Source organism: Carcharodon carcharias, chromosome 27, assembly GCF_017639515.1.
Source record: "Carcharodon carcharias isolate sCarCar2 chromosome 27, sCarCar2.pri, whole genome shotgun sequence".
Lineage (NCBI taxonomy): Eukaryota > Metazoa > Chordata > Chondrichthyes > Lamniformes > Lamnidae > Carcharodon > Carcharodon carcharias.
The window spans coordinates 14,022,585-14,049,419 of NC_054493.1; the positions used below are offsets into that span (position 1 = coordinate 14,022,585).

The 26,835-nt window shown below is 45.1% G+C and overlaps 1 long non-coding RNA gene across 2 annotated transcripts; it reads right to left on the reverse strand.

Annotated features, from left to right (window-relative positions):
- Positions 1 to 17,288: 17,288 nt before the first annotated feature.
- LOC121270450 lies at positions 17,289 to 26,021 on the reverse strand. 2 transcript variants are annotated; one of them, XR_005941532.1, is made up of 4 exons: positions 25,900 to 26,021; positions 20,350 to 20,487; positions 19,602 to 19,729; positions 17,289 to 18,482 (listed from the first exon to the last, which is right to left on the reverse strand). It is a non-coding gene; the product is annotated as an uncharacterized LOC121270450 (long non-coding RNA). The 2 variants fall into 2 exon arrangements; XR_005941533.1 differs by having other exon boundaries at positions 25,918 to 26,015.
- Between the last annotated feature and the right edge of the window lie 814 nt (positions 26,022 to 26,835).

Below are 26,835 nucleotides of genomic sequence, written 5' to 3' on the forward strand. Positions count from 1 at the left end.
GAAAGCTGAATATGGAAAAGGATTTACTCAGTCATCCCACTTACTGACGCAACAGCACATTCACATTTGAGGGAGGAGAATCAGACACATTGTGTGTGCAAAGACATTCACTCAGTTTGCCCCCTGGTTAACACTCCAACTTTAGAAACTCAACACTTTTGATCTACGACTAGTCCATCCTTAATGGCAAGGGAGAGTTTAACTCTTATGTCTATGGAAAGAAAAAAACACTTGTTCACCCCACCTGCTGAGACTCCAGTGAGTCCACATCTAACTGTAGGGGTTTGTTCTGCTGTTAATCACACCCAGGACAGAACTATGGTGGAGGACCCATGCTCTTTAGTTGCTGTATCAATTGATGGAAAAGGATTTCCTTTATCTACCTTATTCTAAACCTTTCATAATCTTGTACACCGCTATCAAATCTCCCCTCAATCTCCCCTGCTCCAAAGAGAAAAACTCCAGCTTCTCCAGCCTAACCTTGTAGCCAAAATCCCTCATCCGTGGAACCATTCTGGTAAATCTCTTCTGCACCTTATCAAGGCCCCTCACAATCTTCCTAAAGACTGGGGACCAGAACTGGATGCAATATTCTGGTTGTGACCTAAACAAAATTCTATAACATAAGAACTAGGAGCAGGAGTAGGCAATTCAGCCCCTCGAGCCTGCCCTGCCATTCAATACGATCATGGCTGATCTCATTTCGGCCTCAACTTCAATTTCCTGCCCTCTCCCCATAACCTTTCAACCCATTACTAATTAAAAATCTGTCTCCTTAAATTCATTCAGTGTCCCAGCATCCATTGCACTCTGGAATAGTGAATTCCACAGATTCACGACCCTTTGAGTAAAGTAATTCCTCTTCATCTCTGATTTAAATCTACCACCCCTTAGCCTAAAACAATGGCCTCTCATTCTAGAATCCCCCACAAGGGGAAACATCCGCTCCACGTCTACTTTGTAGATCCCCTTTAGCATCTTATATACCTCAATTACATCTCCTCTCATCCTTCTAAACTCTAGTGAGTATAGGCCTAAACTGCTCAATCTCTCCTCATAAGACAAGCTCCACATCTCTGGAATCAATCTAGTGAACCTCCTCTGAACTGCCTCGAGTGCAACTAAATCCTCCCTCAAGTAAGGGGACCAAAACTGGGCACAGTACTCCAGGTGCGGTCTCACCAATGTCTTGTACAGTCACAGCAACACTTCCTTATTTTTATACTCTATTCCTTTTGCAATAAATGCCAAAATTCCACTTGCCTTCCTTATAAATGCCAAAATAATGCTCCTGTTTTTATACTCAGTATCTCTATTTATGAAGCCCAAGGCCCCATATGCTTCACTGGCTACCCCCTCAATCTGTCCTGCCATAAGAAATTGGTCCCACAAATGGTTTAATCATCATCCATACTCAGAAAGCCTATGTAATGATACAAGATTTAAATTAGTTCCTGTATTATTTGCCCTGAACCCCAATACACCCATCCCCAAGGTTATGTCATCCCATCTACAAGCAGCTTGATGTTCGGATGATAAGGGAATTATCCGGGGATTTCGGAAGTCAGAATGCAGGGAAAGAGATGGGTTGACTGTGACCAGCAGTAGCCAAGAGCCCAGTGTTAAGGCAGTTTAGCAAAACACTGTGATCATTTCTGTGATAGTGACACCAGTAAAAAGGGTGGAGGGAAGAGAGGGATCAGTGACTGGGCTGGAATAGGGGCCACGGCTGGTACGACCGCTGGGAAGCTCTTGGACATGGAGAATATGTGGGAACAGGACAAGGTTGTGAGGCAGCAATGGACAGGAATCTTCAGTAAAAGAAATAAAAGGCAGAGAGATAAAATCCTGGAACAACAAGAAGGAGTGAAATCCAGAAAAGAGATGGTGGATGGACTGATTGAGAGAAAGGGAATGGTCAATAAGATCATTCAGTAGAATAAGATTGAGGTGAAAAGTCAGGACATGTCTAAAGCGGTTCCCTGTGTGATGTAAGGAGGGTTTTTATTGGTTCAGGTACAACAAGGCCAGGAGGACATTGAAAAACAATACAGAGTCCAAAATTAGACAGTCCAAAGGGCCTGGAGAGGGAGGGTTAATAAACTTCGGGAGTCACAGGGACGGGAGGATATTGAGAAACAATCAAGAGCTCAAAGGGTCTGGAGGGGGAGAGTTAATAATCTCAGAGAATCACCGGCTGCACAAACTTCGAATGTGACCCCAGACCCATTGTAAAACAGTGAACAAATAAATCCCTGATTTTACTGAGACTCTTTTGCATGTCCCAGCTCCTGTAACTACTGACTGGAAAGGGAACAGAATCTCAGGAGGTTCCACACTGCTGGCTGCTCGTGAGGAAGTGATCTCCAATCAGATTAAAGTGCTTCTGCTGTGAGTATTTAATAAAGTGTCTGAACCTCTCATTGTGCTTCCTGTCCAATATCCCCCTCATCCATGGATCTTCCGTTTTACCAACTGGGGGAAAAAAATTGCCTAAAATTGCGGATGCTGGAAATCTGAAATGAAAGCAGAAATTGCTGGAAAAGCTCAGCAGGTCTAACAGCATCTGTGGAGAGACAGAGTTAACGTTTCGAGTCCATATTACCCTTCAGAGCTGGTGTTGAAAAAATTGTCAGTTGGTTGATTGGCCTCAATACTGGCAGTATTACCCAGAATTCCTCATGGGTCAGAAAGCCCCTTATCAATGAGAACAGGAGCCCAGAGCACCAGCGTGGGGGCCGGGCTGTGCTCAGAGCATGCTCAGTGCAGCTGGTGGAGATGGACTGGGGTGGAACAGGCAGCTGAGGAGGCGGGAGGAGATTGTGGATGCACGGGAGGAATTGGAGCCAGGGGTGGGCCAGAATTAGATGATCTCAGATAATCATAGAAGGCTGAAGGGCTGGAGACGACCACAACCGTCAGGGAGCACAGGGGATGATGGTGAACAAGTAAGGTACAAGTAAGGACATGAGCTGCTGAGTTTTGGGTGACCTCCAGTTTCTATGGAGTTGAATCTGGGAGGTCGACAAGAAGCACAGTCGAATTGTTCAGTTTAGAGGGAACAAAGTAATGGATGAGTTTCAGCAGCAGATCAACTGAGGCAGGAACACAGTTGGGTGATTTTACTGAGGTGGAAATGGGTTGTTTTAGTGATTTGTAGTCAGAAGCTCAGCTTGGGCGGAAATATGACAACAAGATTGTGAACAGTCTGGTTCAGCCTCAGAGAGCTGCAAGAGGGATGGAGTTGGTGGTTAGGGAGTGGAGTTTGTAGCAGGGACTGAAAATAATGGCTTTCATCTTCCCAACATTTAAATGGAGGAAATTTCTGCTCATCCAGTACTGCATGTCAGACAAGTCAGGACGGTGTGTGAGTTGGAAGTGATGGTTTCACTGACACCTGTTACCTTCGTCCTTCTAGGTCGTGGGACGTTGAGGGTTTGGGATATTCTGCCAAAGTTCTGGTTGAGTTGAAGATCTATTAAGCACATCTTCACCCCCTGCACCTCCCACCTCTCTCTTTCATCCCATGGAGGACAGAGTCTTGTGTAGACCCAGACCAGGTGGCAGATTCCATTCCTTGAAGGACATTAGTGAACCAGTTGGGTTTTTATGACAATCCAGCAGTTTTCATGATCACTTTTTCCTAGTGCTGGCCCCACAAATTATCAGATTCATTCAGCTCAATTTCACAACCTGTTTTTATGTTTTTGTGGGTTCTCTCTCACTCCCTTTTTTCTGTTTTAAATCAGTTTCACAGGGGATTAGAAGGGGAGGATTTGCAGTCGGGAAACAGAAACAAGACATCACAGCAGAATCTGACAGTCGCCCGATTTATCATAACCCGAATATCATTTGATTTTGAATGTGGAAGGAAAAAGCATCATTCACAGTGGAGAGAAATCGTACATGTACTCTCTGTGTGGACGAGGCTTCAACCGATCATCTGGCCTGTCAAGACACAAGCGCAGCCACATCCGGGAGAAACCACGGAAATGTGGGGACTGTGGGAAGGGATTCAGATTCCCGTCAGAACTGGAAGAGCATCGGCGCAGTCACACTGGGGAGAGGCCGTTCACCTGCTCCACATGTGGGAAGGGATTTACTCTTTCATCCAACCTGCTGAGCCACCAGCGAGATCACAGTGAAGAGAGACCTTTAAATGCCCAGACTGCAGGAAGTGCTTTAAAAGTTTCTGGGAGCTGATGTCCCATCAACATATTCACACTGACAAGAGACCATTTAAGTGCTCCCACTGCGGGACTGGGTTCAGGGGATCATCTCAACTCACTGTACACCAGCGAATTCACACTGGGGAGAGGCCATTCATCTGTCCCCAGTGTGGGAAGAGATTCACTACCTCAACCAACCTGCTGAGACACCAGCGAGTTCACAAGTAACTAAAGTGGTGGGATTTTGCTGTTAATCACATCCAGGACTGAACCATGTTCATTGGGATCTGTTTCTGCTGATGTCAATAAACTATAGACCACTTAGAGGGGCTAATATTCTGGACAAATGTCAAATAAATTAGTTTTGTGTTAAAGACATGATGTGTTGAATTTTTAAAATATCTCTAACACAAGTTTGTTCCTTTTGAAGTGCTCTCCCTCTCCCTTAGCCTTCATCCTCACCCCCAGCAACCGGTGTGAGGATCTCATGGAGCTCCTTTGTCACTAAGATTGAGACAATCCAATCAGCTGCCTCTGCTGCTTCCCTCCCTTCCACTCACTCTCCCTAAAGTTCCCCCTTACCCGAGCCCTGAACTCAGATCTTTCTATAGTTTCTCTCCCATCTCCCCTCAGGCCCTCTCAGAACTCATCTTGTCCATGAAACCAACCTCCTTCATCAACCCTGCTGCAACTAAACTACTGATCCCTCAACTTCCCCATGTTCACTGACTATGTTAACAGTTTTCTCTCTCAGGTACTGACTCTCTCTCCTTCAATTCTGCCATCATTATACCCTTCTCAAAAAACAAATCCTTGTCCCCACTGTCTTTCCAAACTACTGTCCCATCTCCAGCCTCTCTTTCCTCTCCAAAGTTCTTGTTGTCACCTCCCAAATCCCTGCCCATCTTTCCCAGAACTCCATGTCTGAATCCCTCCAGTCAGGTTTCTGCCCCTGCCACAGTGCTGAAACAGCTCTTATCAGTACCAGTCTTGATTTTTGTGAATTTTCCAATCTGCAATTGCAGGTGGAGGTGGGGGTGAATTGCACAGATTGCGTCATGGAGGAAGGTCCAGACATTCTGGTAACTACATACTTTAAGTACCTATTGTGTGTATTGCGCTGTCATGAAAATATAGTGCATTTCATCATATTGATGTGATACATTGTAAAGGTAGGTTAATTTTGGGATTTGGATTAGTTTTTCTGTGTGGATATGTGTGGGGGAGGGGATTTAATGGAATTGGAGACAGCTGGTCTGGAGCTTTTGAATGATCAAAAGGGAAGCTAGGTTTGAAATGCTAAATATATAAACCTGGCTGAAGTTTTAGAATGCGAGGTGCGAGGAACAATTGCATTTTTAGATAAATTAGGTTAGTTTGAACTTCAAAGAGATGATAAGATGTTACATCTAGCCATAGGAAGCTAAGTTAAACAGTGTGTTTATTTTTCCCAAAGGTTACTGATAATATGAGTACTATGCAAGATTTATGATATGAGAAAAGTAAAGTTGCAAAGACATATTGGGACATTGGAATTTACATTAAGAGAGAAACATGTATTAAGGAGATGAGGTAATATTTAAGAGGGAAGGCATTCTGAGATCTAACACAAGTGTGAAAAGCCTCCAGCCTCTATGCATTAAGTTGCTGTCTGCAGGAACTGAAGCTAAGAAAACTCACTTTGAATATCATTGTCCAAGGTATTGTGTGCTTTACCTGGGTCTGTTAAACTTATGTTTTGTTTTTATTCTGTTAATGAATGTTTAATTTAGTTTAAAAAAAACTCTAATTGTGGATGGACTTATTACTACTGAATTCAAGGCACGCATCTCGAGATAAAATACAAATTGCAAAACAGTGGCAGCTGTTTCAGGTTTTGCTCTGTGATTTGAGCAGCTCAGCATTTACCATCCGCTGTGCCATAACAGCTCCCCGGGTCCCGATCTCGATTGGGAAGCCGATGCATTGAATTTTGTGTTCCCAATTCAAGCTATCAATGGCGGATTATTTACCCAGAACAAACCACGTTGCAGAAAGTCCCCTATCAATGACTATAGGAGTCCAGTGCGCAGGTGCAGTGTGGGTGTGCGCTCTGAGCATGCTCAGTGTCAGTCATGGTGCCAGATTTGAGGAGGAGCGGACGGTTCGGGAGGCGGGAGGAGATTGTGAGCACAGGGTAGGAATGGAAACCACGGCTGGACTGGGAACTGGAGCAACTTCTGGGGTAGGCCCCAGGCCCCGTGTTTACCCCGCGGTGACAGGCCCGGGGGGAGGGAGCGATGGAGCCGGCGGCTGGACGGGGAGGATTTGGAAACAATTTGTGGATCCGCAAACCCTGAGGAATAATTGTCAGCTCCTGGTTTGCAGCTGCGGGGCTTCTCCCTCCCGGGAACAGGCCCAGGTTAACGGCCGCCATCCTGGGTCAGCGGGTGGAGGATGGTTCACATCAGAGGATGGGGGAGGGGGGAACAATAAATAAGAGGTTACACTTTGGGCTCAAACCAATGAGGACCCTGATCTGTGTTTGGGAAACTGTTAACAAATGGCCCCTTGTAAAACATGATCTCTAGTTGCAGAATTTATTAAAAGGATACAGAGAATTATCCAACACTTTATTTGAATTTCAGCCCAGGGAGGAGGGAGAGTGTGTGGGACGGGGATTTACAGCTTTGGGGGAACAAGAGAGAAAAAATGTTCCATAGGAACTAAAATTAACTGTTCCTAATTTCTATGCTGTGCTTACAATGAGGATTTTTGAAATTTCTGCTTACAGGGCATCAGAAGGAAGAATTTATAGACTGGTAACTCAAACAAAACATATCAGATCAAGATCTAACAGAGTCACTTGATTCATCAGGAGCTGAATATCACCGGCCTTTGAATGTGGAAGGAGAAATGTTTGCCTGTTCTGACTGTAGAAAAAAAAAATCACTCATCTATATGACTGGAAAAGCACCGAGACACACTCACACCAGTGAGATTATTCCAGTGCACTGACTTTGCAAAGAGCTTTACCATCACACTCCTGTCTTGTGCTTTGTAGATGGTGGACAGGATTTGGAGAGTCAGGAGGTGAGTTACTTGCGGCAGGATCCCCAGCCTCTGACCTGCTCTTGGAGCCACAGTATTTATATGGCTGGTCTACTTCTGTTTCTGCTCAATGGTAACACCCAGGATATTGATAGTGGGGGACTCAGTGAAGGTAATGCCACTGAATGTCACGGGGTGATGGGTAGATTCTCACTTGTTGGAGGTGGTCATTGCCTGGCACTTGTGTATTGTGAATGTTACTTGCCACCTGTCAGTACAAGCCTAGATATTGTCCAAGTCTTGCTGCATTTAGACATGCACTGCTTCAGTAGCTGAGGAGTTGCGAATGGTGCTGAACATTGTGCAATCACCAGTGAACATCCCCACTTCTGACCTTACGATGGGAGGAAGGTCATTGATGAAACAGCTGATGATGGTTGGGCCTAGGACACTACCCTGAGGAACTCCTGCCGTGATGTCGTAGAAATGAGCTGATTGACCCCCAACAACCACAACCATCTTCCTTTGTGCTAGGTATGAATGCAACCAGTGTAGAGTTTCCCCCCCTGATTCCCATTGACTCCAGTGTTGCCAGGGCTCTTTGATGCCACACTTGGTCAAATGCTGCCTGGATGTCAAGGGCAGTCACTCTCAACGCACCTCAGGAGTGCAGCTCTTTTGTCCATGTTTGAACCACGGCTGTAATGAGGTCAGGGGCTGAGTGACCCTGGCAGAACCCACGCTTAGCATTAGTGAGCAGGTTATTTCTTAGCAAGTGCTACTTGATACAGAAACAGGGCAATCTCAATGTGGTGATGAACATTTTCATTCACCAATTAAGCTTTGAGCGACACTGTTACAATCGATAATTGCCCATGTGCTAGAATGTGCCCCATCAATGACTACAGGAGCCTGATGTGATTACTCAGCACTCGGTTGCACTCTGAGCATGTGCAGTACAAGTGGTGGATGTAGAACATGCTGATCAGGAGCTGGTTGGAGATGACACTGAATTACAGAAAATATCAAGTCCAAAAACAGAGAATTCTGTTCAACTGACCTGTGCTGGTGTTTATGTTCCACACAAGATATATTCCATTTCATCTATCTCATGTCTGCTTTTCAGCATATCTTTCTTTACAGAGATACCAACATTGAATTTAAAGCAAAATACTGTGAAAACTGGCAATCTGAAATAAAAACGGAGCCTATCTGGAACAGAATGGGATTTTCAATCATTTTTCTGGATTTAAGTTGATTTATGGGGTATAGGTTGTTTGTAGTAAATCCCCAATTGTGAATGAAATCATCAGGTTCTGTAGGACTTAAGCATCCGGCAGGAGTGAACACTTTAAATGTCCATTTAAAAAAGATTTATTAACCATTGAAAGGTGGAAAGGTAACAAGTTAGAAAGATAAAAATCAAAGTTTCAATTAACAGTAAGAGGAGAATGTTTAACTTTAACAATTAAACAGACTTCTCACAACGTTCCTCAGTCGATCAGGCCGAAGATGTGAAGTGAGGATAACCCTCCGTCATTCGATACACAGATAACATGCTAACAAAATAGCTTCTCGCAACCTTCATTTTTACACTTAAAAGATGCTGTTGGAAATGGCTAATTAGTCTATGATTTGTCAATAATGTGAAAGAGTTAATTCCTTTGGTTTTAACTAATTTACCACATTGTCTTAAACTTAGGACAGTGCCTTCCTTTAAGCTATGTCTCTCATCTTGATGTCTTTACAGGAGCCCATACAGGAGCCCATCCATTAAGATAGACTCAACAATCAAGGACAATGTGTGTTCCTGATAGGGAGCGAGTCCAGGGTTTATCCCATTTCTTTCCCAGCTGTTACAGCACTTTAATTCTCTCATAAGAAATGCTAATAGAGAAATACAGAAATAACATAAAGCGACTTCTAATTAACAACCAATCATCTGTTGCTCATCAGTGGCTGCTTTGTAACATTGCTTTGGGTTAGTTTGTTGTAAAAGGTTAACATCAAAATGGCTTCTCATCTCAGTGTTAGCAGAAAATTGTGTTTTGAGCTTGGTAGCTTATTACAATGAATATGACATGAAATAAACCTGAAAATGGTTGGGCTACACTAAAATCTAGTACCCAGGCTTACTTACAGGATGATGCCAGACAGTCTGGTGCATGTTAATGCACAGCTGTTTGAGTTACCGTGAGTCAAAAGGAAGTTAATTTTCATTTTCTGTTTGTAAAATTTATGGGGTAGATTTATTCTGGTTTGAGCGCTGTACCTCAACTTGACGTCAGTGCGCACTTGTGTTGTCTTTATTGTCCTGGTCATTTCATGAGCTGCCAGCTCCCCTCAGCAAAGCAGCAGCAAACCCCAAAATGGCTGCCATCTGCCTTTGCTGCTGGCATCAGACAGGAAGCTCCCTCTCCCCGGAGGCACTTGGTGTCTCAGGTTGGATGCTGAGCTCAACCCCTGCCAAAACAGCTCATTGACACTTAAAAATAGTGTCGCAAGAGCAATTCAGGTGCAGTGTCCAGACCCGGAATTCATCCAGTGTCAGGTTCTCAACCCTCTTTGAAAATCCAGTTCTTGGAGTTTATTCTTCCTGATGTTAATAATCCCTGTAACGGCTGGAGTTTAATATTCTGGTTAAATGTCAAATAAATCAGCTTGGCGTCAAACACATAATGTGTGAAGTATTTGTTTTCTCCAGGATAAGAGACAAATTGAAATCCTGTTCTCAACTGTTCCATTTCTGGGCCTTTTCTCCTCTGTTAAAGAAAGATTTGTATTTCTGCAGAGCCTTGCATGACATCAGGATGTCCCAAAGCATTTTACAGCCAATGAAATTCCTTTGAAGTGTGTCAATATTGTAATGCAGGCAATACAGCAGCTAATTTATGCACAGCAAGATCCCATAGACAACAAATTAATAATACCCAAATAATCTGTTTCAGTCATGTTGATTGAGGGACAAATATTGACCAACACTCCTGGGAGAAACCCCCAACTCTTTGAAATAGTGTCAATGGATCCCTTACACCCATCCATTCTGTCTCAGTGCCGTCTCTGACAGTGCAGTGCTCCCTCAGTACTGCAGTGGAATGTCAGCCTGAATTTTATGCTCATCTTTCTGGATGTAGATTTGAACCCACAACCTCCTGATTCAGACATGAAAATGCAACCACTGAGCCACAACTAACACATCATCACTCTGGATTATTTCAGGACCTAGACCTTTGGTTACTCTCAAGGACATGTCCCAGCTCCCCAAACCTTCCAGAGTGTCTCTCCAAGCCTTCATCATCTCACTTTGCTGAAAAGGAGGAAGAGGGAAAATGGAGAACTAGAGATCAGTCAGTCTAACATCAGTAATTGACAAAATGTAGGACTCTATCATGAGGGATGTGTTAACAGGGCATTTAGAAAATCATTAACTGATTGAGCAGAGCCAATATGGATTTATGAAAGGATTTATGGATTCATATTTGACAAATCTGTTCAGAGCTTTTTGAAAATGTAATAAATAAGGAGGATAATGAGGGTATCAGTAGAGACTGGTTCCTGGGATGAGGAGATTGTCTCATGAGGAGAGATCGAGCAGACTAGGCCTATATTCAATGGAGTTTGGAAGATTGAAAGGTGATCTAACTGAAACATTGTTAAATGGCCTGACAGGGTAGATGCTGAGAAAATGTTTCCCGTCTGGAGAATCTAGAACACGGGGAATCATTTAGGACTGAGATGAGGAGGAATTTCTTCACTTAGTCCTGAATCATTGGAACTTTCTACCCCAGGGATCCATGGCTCTGTTATATTTAAAACAGAGGTCAACAGAGTTTTGGGTACAAGGGGGATTAAGGTTTGTGGGGAGTGTGGATCTGAGGTAGAAGATCAACCATGATCATATCGAATAGCAGAGCAGGCTTGATGGGCCGAATGGCGTCTTCCTGTTCCTATTTCTTATGCCCGTTAAGCCTCAGTCTGGTTCCCCTTAAGCTGCTGAGTGGGTGAATTAAATCTTTCTTCACAAATCACCCGGATACCAGACTACAAGTCAGGTCATGAACATTGCTTATTGTTTACAAATCACAGTAAAATGTGGGCACACAGACCCTTTCTAGATGTGTCTAAATGTGATCAGAGTTATCCAGCAATTCAGCACTAATAGGGAGAGCTATTTCACAAAACAAGGAACAAAGGCTCCACAGGATATTCAGTGATTCACTATAAATCAGCACGAATGGATGCTGAGTATTAATTACAGCAGGGAGCAGAGTCTGGGGTTATCAATTGGTGAGTTTATTTTCAGAGTAATTCCTTCAATATCTGACAAGTTAACAGCTTCGAACAGCCCGTCTCTCAAATAGCTCGAACCTACTTGTGATTACAAACATTCAGAGCTTACTGAGCCTCATCCTCGAGTTACAGAACAGACTTTCTCCCATCAATATAGAGCTGCAGGACTGCACAGTGATCTGTTCATTGCTCATCTTTAGTTCAAGGCAGTTTCTGAGTGATTTACATTGAAAACGAGGTTTGTAGACATTATAGTCTATTCACACATGATTCACACGCCAAGTTGAAACTGGGCAACTGACATTAGGATCAACCCTAACTGTCTGAATGAACATGATTCAGTCCAGGATGTGATGAACAGAAGTAACAATAGCAGAATCCAACCCCTGTCATCACTTGTGAACTCGCTGGTGTGTCTGCAGGTGGAATAAGCGAGCGAATTCCTTCCCACACTTGGAGCAGGAGAATGGTCTCTCCCCAGTGTGAATTCGCTGGTGTGTCAGCAGGTTGGATGACTGAGTGAATCTCTTCCCACACTCAGAGCAGGTGAACGGCCTCTCCCCAGTGTGAGTGCGCTGGTGTGCAGTGAGATGAGATGGTTGCTTGAACCCAGTCCCACAGTGAGAGCACCTGAACGGTCTCTCATCAGTGTGAATACGTTGATGGTATTGCAGATCCATGGAACTTTTGAAGCACTTCCCACAGTCTGAACATTTAAAAGGTCTCTCATCAGTGTGAACTCGCTGGTGTGTCAGTAGGTGGGGTGATGTACTGAACCTCTTCCCACACTGTGAGCAGCTGAATAGTGCGTACCCGGTGTGAATGCGCTGGTGCTGCCTCAGTGTGTATGGGTTTTTAAAGCTCTTTTCACAGTTGGGGCATTGAAACTCTCTCTTGTCAGTGTGAACTTGCTGGTGTTTCAGCAGGTAGGATGAGCGTGTGAATCCGTTTCCACACACGGAGCAAGTGAACGGCCTCTCCCCTGTGTGAAGTCGCTGGTGTGTCTGAAGACCGATTAACTGAGTGAAATCCTTCCCACATGCAGAGCAGATGAACGGCCTTTCCCCAGTGTGAAGTCGCTGGTGTGTCTGAAGGCAGGTTAACTGAGTGAATCCCTTCCCACACATGGAACAGATGAATGGCCTCTCCCCGGTGTGACTGCGTCGATGAGTTTCCAGATCAGACGGGGACCTGAATCTCTTCCCACAGTCCCCACATTTCCAGGGTTTCTCCCTGCTGTGAGTGGTGCTTTTTGCTTCCATTTTCTAAGGATGGTGATATTCAGGTCCTGATGAATCAAGTGACTCTGGCAAAGTTTGATGTGATTTTGATTCCCGACTGTAAATTCTTCTAATACTCTGTAAACAGAGCTCAAAATAGAAACAAAGAACTGTGAAAAAGAACCGACAAAAACACAAAGGCAGGTTGTGAAATTGAGCTGAATGAATCTGGGAATTTGTGGGGCCGGCACGAGGAAAAAATGACCATGAAAACTGCTGGATTGTCATAAAAACCCAACTGGTTCACTAATGTAATTCACAGAACGGAAGCTGCCACCTGGTCTGGGCCCACACAAGACTCTGGCCTCTATGGGAGAAGAGAGAGTGAGAGGTGGAGGAGGGGAAAAGGAGATGGGTTTCACAGATCTGCATTTCAACCAGAATTTTGATAGAATCCCCCAAACCCCTGACCCCCACCACCTGGAAAGACAAGATCAGCTGGTGCATGGGGAAAACCATCAGCTCCAAGACACACAACAGGGTTCACACTGGGGAGAGACCGGACACCTGCTCCACATGTGAGAAGGGATCTAATCCATCATCCAACTGGCTGACACACCAGCGAGTTCAACATTGACTCCAGGGGTTGGATTCTGCTGTTAATCACATCCAGGACTGAGCCATGTTCATTCTGATACTTTGGGTTTGTTTCTGCTGATGTTAATAACCTTTGTAACTGGACTGGAGGTTTAATTTTCGGGAAATCAGCTTATTTTACTTTGTAACCCTTACCCTTCAATGAAGTATCTTTCTTCGGCCTATAACAAACAGTGATTTGCTTGTAATGCTTTCAGTTTAGTTACTGTATTCAGTGCTGACCATGTGGCCTGCTCTTCGTTGGGAAGATCAAACACAGATTGGATGATCACTTTGTGGAACATCCTCTGTTCAGTCTGTGAGCTTGACCCTGAGCCTCTGGTCACTTGTCAATTTAATTCTTTGCCCCACTCCCACTCTGACCTCTCTGTCCTTGGCCTCCTGAACTGTTCCATTGAAGCTCAATGGGAGCTTAAGGAACAGCAGCTCATCTTTTGATTCGACACTTTACAACCTTCCAGACTCAGCATCGAGTTCAGCAGTCTCTCCATCAGCACAGAGTTGTCAGGATCGGTAACTCTCTACCTCAAAAGGTGGTGGAACCTGATTCTATAAGGATCTTTTAACAGGGATTTGACAGGTATTTGATAATGAAGAACTTAATGATTACAAACAGAAAGTGGGTGTGAGGGATGAAACATGACTGCTCTTTCAAATAGAAAGCACAAGGACAAAGGGTTGAATGGCCTCTTTCTGTGCTGTAAGTTTCTTTGATTCTAGGATTTGGTCATTTATCCCCTTGAGTCTGTTCCACCATGCAATGAAATCATGGCTGATCTGTGATCTGACTCTGTACACCTGCCTTTGCCCCATATCCATCAATAGCTTTAATTAACAAAGATCGTTCAATGTCAGATTTAACATTCACATTGATCTCGCATCAACTGCTGTTTGTGCAACAGAGTTCCTAACTTCCACCTCCCTTTGTGTGTAGAAGTGTTTGCTAACTTCACTCCTGAAAGGTCTGGCTCTCATATTTACACTATGCCCCCAGTCCCAGATTCCCCAACCAGTGGAAATCATGTCTCTTTACCCAATCAGTTCCAATTAATATCTTAAAAACTTTGATCAAATCACCCCTTATTCTTAATTCCAGGAAATACAACACACGCTTGTGTTATCTCTCCTAATAACTTAACTCTTGGAGTCCAGGTATCATTCAGGTAAATCTGTGGCTGCACTCTCTCTAAGGGCAATATATCCTTCCTAGAACTGTACACAGTTCTCCAGGTGTGGTCTGACCAGGGCTTGTGTATCCAGATGCTTTTCCAGTCATCATGATACCTGAAATTAAGTTATCAGGAGAGATGACTGAAACTCAGATTGTTTCCTGGAACTTAGTAAATTAAAGGGTGATTTAATCCAAGATTGAGAGAAATTATTTCTGCTGACTGGGGAGTCTAGGTCAAGGGAAGTAGTCTAAAAATTGTAGCCAGGTTTTCCAGAGCGAAATGAGGCAACAATTGTTGACACAAAGGCTGGGAAAAGTTTGGAATTCTCTCCCACAAATGACAATTCCCTCACCAATATCGCCAGCCATTCACCTTCCCCCACCCCCTTTCCCTCCCAAGATGGTGACAGGCAGTTGCCTGCAGTAAGACAGGCCAGTCATCAGAGTCTCCAGTTCTGCACTCATCATTTTGTTTTTTTATTCTATGTTAGGACGTGGGCGTTGCCCATCCCTCATTGCCCTTGAATTGTGTGACTTCTCAGCAGGAAAAAAAACAGTAAAACGTGGGAAATAAGAATACTGGTCGGAAATCGCCTTGTATAACTTAGAATGGAACAGCAGTTAAAAACTGGGAATTAAGAGTATTAGTCCAAACCGCTTTTTTTTCCTTCTGGGTTTGACTGTTTCAGAATGAACCACATCGCTGTGGGTCTGGAGTCCTATGTAGGCCAGACTTGGTAAGCACGGCAGGTTTCCTTCCCTAAAGGGACATTAGTAAATCAGATGGGGTTCACCACAATCGATGATAGTTTTGTGGTCACTATGACTGATTTAGTCACTGAATTTAAAGTTCACCAGCTGCCATTCGAACCCATATCCTCAGACCAGGATCACTGGATTTCTAGCCCAGTGACATTACCACTAGGTCACTGTCTCCCCGCTGAGCTCGCGCGCGGTTTCCAGGCTCCCCCCGATTCACCATCTCCAGCCGCCCTCTGAGCTCGCGCGCGGTTTCCAGGCTCCCCCCGGTGCACAATCTCCAGCCGCCGACTTCATTTCTCACCCTTTGTGATCTGAGCTCGACCGCTCCTTCATCCAGCTCCGGTTTCAGTACTGCGCATGCATCATTCACAGCCTAGCCCCACCTCTCCATCACTCCGATTGGTTGGAGGACAAATCGCTTCCCTCTGTCCTATAGTCCCGCCCCTCTCTTTCTATTGGTCCGAAACTGCCTTCAATCAGTCGGGCATTGTGAGGTATTAGGTGAGAGGTCACTGTCGGGAGCGGGTTAATAAACCCCGGGCGGGAGGGGCGGGGTTTACAAATCTCGAGTGCAGCCCCAGAGCCGAATATTAAACAATGAACATTCTCCACTCTCACTATCCGCCGCTTCCGGCTTCTCTCCGGGAACAACCTCAAAGAGACCAGGGTCTCCGAGCATGCGCGATCCACCCGGCCAACCCGAGGCAAATAGAGCGGTTTCTGATGCGCACACGATTGTGGGTAATTCGGACAGCATTAGAGGCTAAGTCCCAGTTAATCATTAAAATAAAATCAGTCACTGCGGATGTTGGAAATCTGAAATAAAAACAGAGAATGCTGGAAAAACTCGGCAGGCCTGGCAGCATCTGTGGAGAGAGAAACAGAGTTTCGAGTCCGTATGACAGTTTTTCAGATATTTGTCTGAATCTGGGGAAGTGAAGATGAGATTCCACTGGCATCAGGACTGCAAAATATGAAAAACCAAGATCCATCTCCTATCATCCACATCCTTCAATAATGGAGCTGTTGGCCAATCTTGGCAAAGAATAAGTCTGTAACAGAGCAATACACAGATGTTCAGCTATGCTTTGTCAATTAGCAATTATCAATTAGCAGTGATCTTGGGTTGTGGACTGTCATGTCTTCACTTTTCCCTGTTGATCAAATCCAGAAAAGCTGCTGTAGTTAAAAGGACTTGGCCTGCAAGATACAGTCACAGTGAGAGTGATAATGGAACATTTTTATGTCAAAGTTCAGTGACACCTAATCACTTACCCAGAGAGTCAGTATGTAAAAATGTAAATAAAATAATCACAGTTACTGCAGGTGATTCTCTGGTTATAATTGGATGTAACCAGAATGTAATTTGTGACTTCAGTAAGAGCTGTTTTGATATTGTGACAGGTGCAGAAATCTCATTGAAAGGATTTAAACATGGAGTTCTGGGGAAAATGTGCATGGATTTGACAGGTGACAAGGACTTTGGAAAGGAAAGGGTGGTTAGAGATGGGGCAGTATTTTGCAAGGGCATAGGGGTCAAGGGTTTGTATCATGGAGGAGTGGGTGATGATGACAGATTGAAAGGAACGAAGGGCAGTACCTGAAGAGAGAGAACTGTTAACAATATCAACGAACATGGGGAAGTTGGGTGACCTGCAGTTTGATGGGAATAGTGAGGGAGGATGGGTATTATGGAAAAGATAAGCTCTGAGAAGGCATGAGAGAAGATTGGAGAGAATTTAAAGAAAGAAGCAGGTTCAGGGCTGCAGCAGGAAGGAACTTTAGACAGTTTGGCCTGGTAGGATAATGGAAGGGAAGGAAGCAGAGAGGCAGCTGATCAAATTGTTTCAATCTTAGTGTCAAAGAAGCTCCATGAACTCATTGCACTTGTTGTCGGATGTGAGGATGGTGGAGACAGGGGAGAGGGAAAGCACTTCAAAAGGAACTAACCTGTGTTAGAGATATTAAAAAGACACGACACACTGTACGTTTAGCACAAAGGTGATTTATTTGACTTTTATCCTGAATATTATATCCTTTAATGGTGTGGAGTTTATTAACATCAGCAGAAACAGACCCCAATAAGCATAGTTCAGTCCTGGATGTGATTAACAGAAAATCCAATCACTGTAGTTACTTGCGAACTCACTGGTGACTCAGCAGTATGGATGACTGACTGAATCTCTTCCCAAACCTGGCGCAGGTGAACGACTTTCCATTGTGTGACCTCACTGGTGGCTGAGCAGGTGGCACGACCGAGTGAATCTCTTCCCAAACTTGGAGCAGTTAAACGGCCTCTCCCCAATATGAACCCGTTGGTGATTCAGCAGTGTGGATGACTGAGTGAATCCCTTCCCACACTCAGAGAAGGTGAATGGCCTGTCCCCAGTGTGAATTCACTGATGTACAGAAAGTTGAGATGATCCCCTGAATGCAGCCCCACAGTAAAAACACCTGACCGGTCTCTTGTCAGTGTGAATACGTTTATGGGACATCAGTTCCCTGGAACTTTTATAACACTTCCCGCAGTCCATGCATTTAAAAGGTCTCTCATCAGTGTGAACTCTTTCATGTCTCAGCACATGGGATAACTGAGTGAATCCCTTCCCACACATGTAGCAGTTGAAAGGTCTCTCATCAGTGTGAATTTGCTGGTGTACCGTGAGTTGAAATGATCCCCTGAACCTAGTCCCGCAGTGAGAGCATCTGAAAGTGTGAACACATTGATGGGTAATCAGGTACCCAGAACTTTTATAGCACTTCCCACAGTCTGGACATTGAAAAGGTCTCTCCCCAGTGTGAATGTGGTGGTGTGTTAGCAGGTTGGATGACTGAGTGAATCCCTTCCCACACTCCGAGCAGGTGAATGGCCTCTCCCCGGTGTGAACTCGCAGGTGTGTAATCAGCTGGGATGCTCGAGTGAATCCCTTTCCACATGCAGAGCAGGTGAACAGCCTCTACTCAGTGTGAGTGTGTCAATGAGTTTCCAGCTCAGATGGGTAACTGAATCTCTCCTCACAACCCCCACAGTTCCATGGTTTCTCTCCACTGTGAACAGTGCTTTTTCCATCCATGTTCAAAGTTCTACAGTATTCAGGTTACGATAAATTGGACGACTCCATCAGATGCTGACGTGATATTTGGTTTGAGTTTCCCGACTGCAAATCCTCCGCTTCGAATACCCTGTGAAATTGATTGAAAACAGAATAAAGGGAGTGAGAGAGAACCCACAAAAATACAAAGGTAGGCTGCGAAATTGAGCTGAATGAATCTGGTCATTTGTGTGGCTGACACTATGAAAAAGTGACCATGAAAACTGCTGGATTGTCCTAAAAACCCAACTGGTTCACTAATGTCCTTCAGGGAAGGGAACCTGCCTCTCGGACAATAGCCTCAGTGGAAGAAGACATGGAGACATTAGAGAGGCAGTGGGTAAAGGAGAGGGATTTTATATATCTACAACTCGACCAGAACTTTGATAGAATCTCCCAAACCCTCAACCTCCATCACCTAGAAGGACCAGGGTAGCAGGTGTATGTGAACACCATCACTTCCAAGTTCCCCTCTAAGTCACACACCATCCTGACTTGTCTGACATCTAGCACTGGATGAGCAGAAATTTCCTTCATTTAAGTATAGGGAAGACCGAAGCCTTGTCTTCAGTTCCAGCGGCAAACTCCATTCCTGAGCCACCGACCCCATCCCTCTCCCTGGCAACCGTCTGAGGCTGAACCAGACTGTTCACAACCATGGTGAAATATTTCATCCCAAGATGAGCTTCCAAACACATACACACATCATCACCAAGACCACAGTGCCCAACTCCACCCTCGTCTTAGTTCACCTGCTGCTGAAACCATCATCCATTCCTTTGTTACCTCTAGACTTAACTATCCTAATACATTCCCGGTGGGTCAGCCACGTTTAACCTCCCTGTAATCTTGAGATCAATCCCTATCTGTAATCTCCTCTACCCACGCATCTCTCCAAAATATGTGTTCATTGAATATTATCTCTTGAACATTCCCGACATTAATCACCCCATCATTGGTGGCCGTTCTTTCAGTTGCCTGGGACCCAAGCTCTGGAAATACCTCCTGAAAACCGATCTTTTTAGTCAAGCTTTTGGTCACCTGCCCTAATATCTGCTCATGTGGCTCAGCGTCAGAAATTGCTTTGTGAAATGTCTTGGAACGTTGTATTGCATTAAAAGTGTGATATAAAAACAACTGACTGTCATTGATTTGGACATATATCACCATTCCTTCATCATCACTGGGTGAATAATCTGTAACTCCTTACCGAACAGCATTGTGGAGGCACCTTCACTACATGGGCTGCAGTGGTTCAAGAAGGTCAGATATCGTCTTCTCCACAGGCAGCTTGGAATTAGCAGTATATGCTGGGGAATTAGCAACATATGCTGGTATCTGTGGAGAGAGAAAGAGTGAACAATTCAGGGTGTGCACCATGAAGTACGAGGAATAAAAATGGTGCAGAATTTGATGGTTCCAGGTATGAGGGATTTTAATTGCAATATTTGTTTGTGAAGCTGTGGCTGTTCTCCTTGGAGTGCAGGAGATTGAGGGGAGATTTGATAGAGTTGTACAGGTTTTTAATAGATTTAGATAAGGTAGATAAAGAAAAGCTGTTCCCATTCAATTTGTAAAAGGATAAGGGACACAAGGTTTAAGGTTTTAGGCAAGAGGTAGAGGGGGATTTTTTTTTACTCATTCATGGGGTGTGAGCGTTGCTGGCCAGGCCAGCATTTAATTCCCATCCTTAACTGCCTTTGAGAAGGTGGTGGTGAGCTGCCTTCTTGAACCGCTACAGTCCATGTGATGTAGGTACACCCACAGTGCTGTTAGGAAGGGAATTCCAGGATTTTGACCCAGTGACAGTGAAAGAACAGCCGATATATTTCCAAGTCAGGATGGTGAGTGGCCTGGAGGGGAATTTCCAGGTGATGGTGTTCCCATGTGTCTGCTGCCCTTGTGAGGAAAAACATTTTTACACAGTGAGTAGTAATAATCTGGAACTCAGTGCTTACACTCAGAGGCTGGATCAAGTGATGCTGTTGTTTCTTGACGTGACGCTTGGTTTTGAGTTTCCTGTTGGCAAATTCTCCCCTTTTAATATCTTGTAAAAGGAGTTTCCAAAAACCATCATTGTCAATCTAGGATAAAAACTGAGAAAAGACAAACATTTGTCTTGCTTTGAGCTAACTATATACATATGAACATGCAAACTAGGAGCAGGAGTCGGCCATTCAGCCCCTCCAGCCTGCTCACCCATTCAATAAGATCATGGCTGATCTGTTTGTGTTTTGAATTCCACATTCCCATCTACCCCTGATAACATTTGATTCCCTTGCCAAACAAGAGTCTACCTACCTCTGCCTTAAAAATATTCGATGACCCCACCTCCGTGGCCTTTGGAGGCAGTCACACAGCCCTCAAAGAAAAATTTCTTCTCTGTCCAAAAGGGAAACCCCTAATTTTAAAACAGTGCCCCCTTGACCTGGACTCACCCATAAGCGGAAACATCCTTTGCATGTCCGCCTTGTCAAGACCATTCAGGATATTATATACTTCAATCAAGTCACCTTCACTCTTCTAAACTCCAATGGAAACAAGCCCAGCCTGCCTAACCTTTCCTCATAAGACAACCCACTGATTCCAGGTATCAGTCTAGTAAACCTCCTCTGAACCACTTCCAATGCATTTACATCCTTCCTTAAATAAGGAGACCAAAACTGCACACAAGGTTCGAGATGTTGTCTCATCAATGCCCTGTATAACAGAAACATAATATCGTTAATAAAAACAGAAAATTCTGGAAAAACTCAGCAGATCTGACAGCATCTGTGGAGAGAGAAACAGGGTTAATGTTTCGAGTCCATATGACCCTTCTTCAGAGCTGAAGAGACTTCTCTTTAGCTCTGAAGAGTCAGGCAGACTCGAAATGTTAACCCTGTTTCTCTCTCCACAGATATTGTCAGACCTACTGAGTTTTTCCAGCATTTTCTGTTTTTATTTCAGATTTACAGCATCTGCAGTATTTTGCTTTTATCATAACATCCTTACTTTTATGTTTAATTGCTCTCATAATAAAGGATAGCATTCCATTAGCTTTCTTAATTACTTGCTGTATCTGCATACTAACTCTTTGTGATGAATCCATTAGAACACCTAGATCCCTCTTCCCCTTGGAATCCTGCAGCTATTCTCCATTTAAGTAATACTCTGCTTTTTTATTCCTCCTATCAAAGTGAACAAGTTCACACTTTCCAACATTTTACTCCATTTGCCAGATTTTTTGCCCACTCATTCAACTCATTTATATCTGTCTGCAACCTGCTTATGTCCTCTTCACAACATACTTTCCGACCTATCTTTGTGTTATCTGCAAATTTAGCTGGCTGCCTTCACTCCCCTCCCCTAAGTCATTGATATAAATTAGAAAAAGTTGAGGCCCCAGCACAGGCCCCTGTGGGACTCCACTTGTCACATCCTGTTAATCAGAAAAAGAGCCCATTTATGATGTTTCTCTGTTTTCCACTAGCCAACCGTGACAAGATTCCGGCAAAAGTACTGAAGACTTGTGCCCCAGAGCTTGCTGCGCCCCTAACCAAGTTGTTCCAGTACAGTTACAGCACTAGCATCTACCCAGCTATGGAAAATTGCCCAGGTATGTCCTGTACACAAAAAGCAGGACAAATCCAAACCGGCCAATTACTGCCCCATCAGTCTACCCTATATCATCAACAAAGTAATGAAAGGGGTCGTTAACAGTGCTATCAAGCAGCACTTGATTAGCAATAATCAGCTCACTGACGGCAAGTTTGGGTTCCTCCAGAACCACTTGGCTCCTGACCCCGTTACAGTTTTGGTTCAAACACGGACAAAAGTGCTGAACTCTCGAGGTGAGATAAGAGTTTCTGCCCTTCAGATCAAGGCCACATTTGACCGAGTGTGGCATCAAGGAGCCCCAGCAAAACTGGACTCAATGGGAACCAGGGGGGAAACTCTCTGCTGGGTGGAGTCATACCTAGCACAAAGGAAGATGGTTGTGGTTATTGGAGGTCAGTCATCTCAGCTCCAGGACATCACCGCAGGAGTTCTTCAGGGTAGTGCCTTCGGCCTAACCATCTTCAGCTGCTTCATCAATGGCCTTCCTTCCATCATAAGGTCAGAAGTGGGAATGTTCGCTGATGATTGCACAATGTTCAGCACCATTTATGACTCCTCAGATACTGAAGCAGCCCATCTCCAAATGCAGCAAGACCTGGACAAGTGGCAAGTTACATTTGCGCCACAAAAGTGTCAGGTAATGACCATTTCCAACAAGAGAGAATCCAACCATCGCCCCATGATGTCCAATGGCATTCCCATCACTAAATACCCATTATCAACACCCTGGGGGTTACCACTGACCAGAAACTGAACTGGAACAGCTATATAAATACTGTGGCCACAAGCACAGGTCAGAGGCTAGGAATCGGATGATGAGTAACTCAAAACCTGACTCACCAAAGCCGTTCCACCATCTACAAGGCACAAGTCAGGAGTATGATGAAATATTCTTCACTTGCCTGGACGAGTGCAGCTCCCACAACACTCAAGAAGCTGGGCACCATCCAGGAAAAAGCAACCCGCTTGATTGGCATCATATCCTCAAACATTCACTCCCTCCACCACTGACACAAAGTAGCAGCAGTGTGTACCATCTACAAAATGCAATGCAGGAATTCACCAGGGCTCCTTCGACAATACCTTCCAAACCCACGACCACTCTCATCTAGAAGGACAAGGGCAGCAGATAGATGGGAACAGCATCTGGAAGTTCCCTTCCAAATCACTCACTTGGAAATATAATGCCGTTCCTTCACTGTCGCTGGGTCAAAATCCTGGAGCTCTCTTCCTAAGAGCACTGTGGGTGTACCTATACCACATGGACTGCAGCAGTTCAAGAAGGCAGCTCACGATCACCTTCTCAAGGGCAATTAGGGATGGACAATAAATGCTGGTCCAGCCAGCGAAGCCCACATCCCATAAGTGGATTAAAAAAATCTTCTATCCATTATTATGTTTCCCCTATACCATGAGCTTTTACTTTTCACAATAAACTTTGATGTGGCAGCTTATCATGTCGACATAATCTCCTAGCCCCCTGTAAAAGGAGTTTCCAAAACCCATCCCTGTCAGTCCAGGATCTACCTCGTGGAGGCTGAGCATCAACTCGCAGACACTTCCTCCTACGTCTCCCTGGACCATGACCCTAACACTGAACATCAAGCCATTGTTTCCAGGACTGTCACTGACCTCATCTCCTCTGGAGATCTTCCTTCCACAGCTTCCAAGCTGATAGTCGCCCAACCTCGGATGGCCCGCTTCTACCTCCTACCCAAAATCCACAAACAGGACTGTCCTGGCAGACCGATCGTGTCAGCTTGCTCCTGCCCCATGGAACATATTTCTCGCTATCTTGACTCCCTTATCCTCCCCTTGTCCAGTCCCTTCCCAACTACATCCGTGATTCCTCTGACACCTTACGTCACATCAACAATTTCCAGTTCCCTGGCCCCAACCGCCTCCTCTTCACCATGGACGTCCAATCCCTCTACACCTCCATCCCCCACCGGGATGGTCTGAGGGCTCTACGCTTCTTCCTCGAACAGAGGCCCGAACAATCCCCATCCACCACTACTCTCCTCCGTCTGGCTGAACTTGTTCTCACACCGAACAATTTCTCCTTTAACTCCTCTCACTTCCTCCAAATAAAAGGTGTGGCTATGGGTACCCGCATGGGCCCCAGCTATGCCTGGCTCTTTATGGGGTATGTGGAACATTCCTTGTTCCAGTCCTACTCCGGCCCCCTCCCACAACTCTTTCTCCGGTACATCAATGATTACTTCGGTGCTGCTTCATGCTCTCGTTGGGACCTGGAAAAATTTATTAACTTCGATTCCAATCTCCACCCCGCCATCATTTTCACATGGTCCATCTCTGACACTTCCCTCCCCTTCCTTGACCTCTCTGTCTCAATTTCTGATGATAGACTGTCCACCAATATCCAATACAAGCCTACCGACTCGCACAGCTACTTCGACTACAGCTCCTCACACCCCGCTTCCTGTAAGGACTCCATCCCATTCTCTCAGTTCCTTCGCCTCCGTCGCATCTGTTCTGATGATGCCACTTTCAAAAACAGTTCCTCTGACATGTCCTCCTTCTTCCTTAACCGAGGTTTTCCACTCATGGTCGTTGACAGGGCCCTCAACCGTGTCTGGCCCATCTCCCGTGCATCTGCCCTCATGCCTTCACCTCCCTCCCAGAAACATGATAGGGTCCTCTTGTCCTCACTTATCACCCCACCAGCCTCCACAATTTCAGCCAACTCCAGCAAAATGCCACCACCAAACACATCTTCCCTTCACCACCCCCGGCAGCATTCCGTAGGGATCGTTCCCTCCGTGACACCCTGGTCCAATCCTCCATCACCCCCCAGTCCTCAACCCCCTCCCACGGCACCTTCCCATGCGACCGTAGAAGATGCAACACCTGCCCCTTCACTTCCCCTCTCCTCACCGTCCAAGGGTCCAAACACTCTTTTCAAGTGAAGCAGCATTTCACTTGCACTTCCCTCAACCTGGTCTACTGCAATTGTTGCTCCCAATGCTGTTTCCTCTACATTGGAGAGACCAAACGCAGACTGGGTGACCGCTTTGCAGAACACTTTCGATCTGTCCGCAAGCATTACCCAGACCTCCCTGTCGCTTGCCATTTCAACACTCCACCTTGCTCTCATGCCCACATGTCTGTCCTTGGCTTGCTGCATTGCTCCAGTGAAGCTCAACGCAAATTGGAGGAACAGCACCTCATCTTCCGACTAGGCACTTTACAGCCTTCCGGACTGAATATTGAGTTCAACAATTTTAGATCTTGAACTCTCTCCTCCATCCCCACCCACTTTGTTTCTTCCCCCTCCATTTTGTTTTTTCCAAAAACTTATATAGATTTTTCTTTTCCCACCTATTTCCATTATTTTTAAATGTATTTCCACCCATTGTTTATCTCTACTTTTAGCATTTTTAGTATTCCCCCACCCCCACTAGAGCTATCTGTACCTTATCTGTCCTGCTTTCCACTCTTAATTAGCAGATTCCTTTTGATAATATCACCACCTTCAACACCTCTTTGTCCTTTTGTCTGTGACATCTTTTGGTTATCTCCACCTATTACTGGCTGCTTGTCCCAACACCCCCCGCCCCCACCGCCCTTAAACCAGCTTATATTTCACCCCTTTCCTATTTTTATTTAGTTCTGTTGAAGGGTCATGAGGACTGCGCTCTCCTCCGCCGATGCTGCCAGAGCTGCTGAGTTTTTCCAGGTATTTCTGTTCCTGTTTTAGAAATTCACAACATGCTCTCCTCCTGCTGACATGGACAGCGATGGCCGCGCATGCGCCCTGCTGCACATTGCCGCTGATCAACATGGCGGCCGTTAACCTCGCTTTGCAGCAGCGAAAGCCCCTCAGCTTTATCCCTACTCTTGTAAACGGGGACGGGCAGCTTCGAGTTCGGCAGTCTGAAGCTTACATAACATGTTTAAAAAACCTTTCGGTCCACTGTCCCAGTCCATCGCTCCATCCATTCCTCCATTCTAGCTTTACCGATCGCGGACCCCAACAAAGAAGCCTCTATCCATCGCCATTACTCACTGCGCGCATGCTCAGACACTGTTCGACACTGCGCCTGCGCATTGACCTCCTGTTGTGGATAGGGGACATTCTCTACCGCGGTGAATGCTGGGTAACCTCCCCCAACCCCCTCGAATTGAAAGAACAAAGTAGGATATCCTGCTCTCTTGCCCACATGTCTGTCCTTGGCTTGCTGCATTGTTCCAGTGAAGCCCAACGCAAACTGGAGGAACAACACCTCTTCTTCCGACTAGGCACTTCACAGCCTTCCGGACTTAATATTGAATTCAACAACTTTAGGTCATGAGCTCCGTCCCCCATCCCCACCCCCTTTCTGTTTCCCCCTTTCTTTTTTTTCCAATAAATTATAAAGATTTTCCTTTTCCCACCTATTTCCATTATTTAAAAAAAAACACCCCCACTAGAGCTATACCCTGAGTGCCCTACCATCCATTCTTAATTAGCACATTCGTTTAGATAATATCACCAACTTTAACTTTAACACCTATGTGTTCTTTTGTACTATTGTTGTTGACATCTTTTGATGATCTGCTTCTTTCACTGCTTGTTTGTCCCTACAACCACACCCCCCCTCCACCTCTCTCTCTCTCTCTCCGCCCCCCACACACACACCTTAAACCAGCTTATATTTCAACTCTTTCTTGGACTCAAACTCAAGTTCTGTCGAAGGGTCATGAGGACTCGAAACGTCAACTCTTTTCTTCTCCGCCGATGCTGCCAGACCTGCTGAGTTTTTCCAGGTAATTCTGTTTTTGTTTTTGTTTAGGATATCCTGATTTGTTTCCCTGTTGCAGAGTGGAGACTGGGTTCGGAG